Raw genomic sequence first — 2,219 nt, 5'->3', positions numbered from 1 at the left:
TCATTTTTCCTGTAAATTCTATTTCTCTGATTTTTTTTTATCACACCTCTGCTTAATTCCTAGATTCCATACTGCTGCTTTTGTAATTTACTGTCTTCTCCAGTGTGTACATTATTCCTAGTTTTGAAGAGGCAAGTCTGGGCACTTTGGCCCGAGCCTTTTTGATCTCATAGTCTTTTTTCTCATTTTCCCAAGATCAAATGATTATTTTCAAAGCAATAATATGGAAATCAATATTCTGTCCCATAATTCTGTGCAACTGGGACTATAGAAATGTCACTGTCCCTGCTCCACATCTTCAAATGAACATTCTCAGGTCACAACAGTAAGTCTTCCCAAAGGGGAACTTCTGGAAACACAAGCTATTTCCTTGGCTCATATTTCCCCCTTTTTGTAGAATGCACCAGCCATGTATCCAAGAATATACCAGGGAGTAGAGAGGCATCCACCAAGAAGCCCACAATGGTTGACAGCCATAAAATTAGAGACAAGCACAAAGGTACAGGTCAACATACTGACAAAAAATCCATGGCAGCTTGGGAGTTATCATTTCATTCATGGTGGAAACACAAAACATCCTAGGATGCCTTCTTCCTGATAGATAGTTGCTATGGAGTCAGCAAATCCATAGTATTGGATTCTCTGCCAGTGAACTGTACCATAGATCTCAGAGTGATCACATGGAAGGGATGTGCGATGACAGTAGCAGCAGGAGCAGCCATCACCTTTCAGACTACTTCCCCGATAACCTGGTCAAAGGAAGATCACACTTCTTTCTGTACACTTCCAGATCCTAATTCCTTAGCCTTGTCACACTCTTGGTAATGCTGTGAAACTTTACCATGGACCACAGTTCCAAGGACCTCTGAACACAGTCTTGGAGTTAAGCCTGTGAACAACCCATGCTTCCCAAGGATGCTTACAATATGCTGAGCATAATAAATGAGACTAGGAAGCTGACAGACTTGCCACCCCAAAATATTTCGTCCTATTGTTGGAGAAAGCAGCTCATACCCTACCTGGAGGAGCACCTTCATGTACATAAACTGCTGGGACGGTAAGACCAGGCCCAGGAGCACCTGACTGGCTGGGTCAGCCATGAGGGCACCCTCGGCCAGATGGACAGACAGAGCCACCAGAAAACCAAACCTGTCCCAAATCATGAACCACGGCTGCCGGCTTCACTGCCCCGCCTCCCAGCCATTGTTAGACTCTTGAATTCCAGTATGCTGCCATGTTTGAGGCAGCCTGAGGACAAGAGCCAGATTCCATGTGGTGCAATGCCCTGTTCACTCATGAGCAGTTGACAGACCCACTACTTTGCCCAAGACACACAATCTCAGCAGTTGGCTTCACCTCCTCTACCTGGGAAGAGGAAATGTGGCAGACAAGAGGGCATCACAGGCAGATGATTTAATGAAAAAGATATGGAAGAAATAAAAACACTAGAATATAGAAACATTCTCCCCATCATAAAGAAAGAAATAAAGGCAAAGAGGACTACCGCCACCCTTTTCCTCCTTCTCCATTCCTTCTTCCAAGCCCAGGAGCTGGACTTCCAGCCACAGAAATGGAAGAAGGAGGCACTCGAGTTAGGGGATCGAGCAGGAACTCTGAGGTTGCTGCTTTCCTTCTTGTCGCCTTCTTTAGGAGTAACCTTGAGGGTAGACACTGAGGAGGTGCAGCTTAGGTCTGGGGTGATATGCCTGAGACCTGCCCTTTCTATAGGAAAGCTCAGTGGAGTTGGGCAACTGTGGGGTTTTCCTTTAAAACACACTGGAACAGTCACACTGGTTGTTAAAGCATTTATCAGTTGGTGAAAAGCCATGATCCCAAGCTGTTACTCCAAGCTCTCCCCTTAGCTTCAACTCCTCCACCACCTCCCCATCATCCCAGACTAAAAGCTGGGGGGCAGGTAATGCCTGGCACAGACAGGGGTCACTTCTGAGTGGTTAGTATCATGCTCACACCATTTGAATTATTTTTAATAGCTTCTCTGGTTAAAGCAGAACAGTGACATCTTTAGAGAGGGAATATGAGAAAGATCTTCTTCCTCCAAAAGCACATTTTCAGACTAAATAGTCCACAGTGGCATCAAAGTGGCTCTTTGTTTCAAAAAGTGGCTCTTCCTACTTTGGGTTCTGCCTGGGCCTTGTAGAAGGAAGTAGAACTTACTGCATAATTTTTTTAATTTAATTTTTAATTGAAGGATAATTGCT

The 2,219-nt window shown here is 44.7% G+C and overlaps 1 pseudogene; it reads right to left on the bottom strand.

Annotated features, from left to right (window-relative positions):
• Nucleotides 1-298: 298 nt before the first annotated feature.
• On the bottom strand, nt 299-1,100 carry LOC133067190 (mitochondrial carrier homolog 2-like; annotated as a pseudogene).
• Between the last annotated feature and the right edge of the window lie 1,119 nt (nt 1,101-2,219).

This window comes from Dama dama, chromosome 12, assembly GCF_033118175.1.
Source record: "Dama dama isolate Ldn47 chromosome 12, ASM3311817v1, whole genome shotgun sequence".
NCBI lineage: Eukaryota > Metazoa > Chordata > Mammalia > Artiodactyla > Cervidae > Dama > Dama dama.
This window is presented reverse-complemented; position numbering and strand designations above follow the sequence as displayed.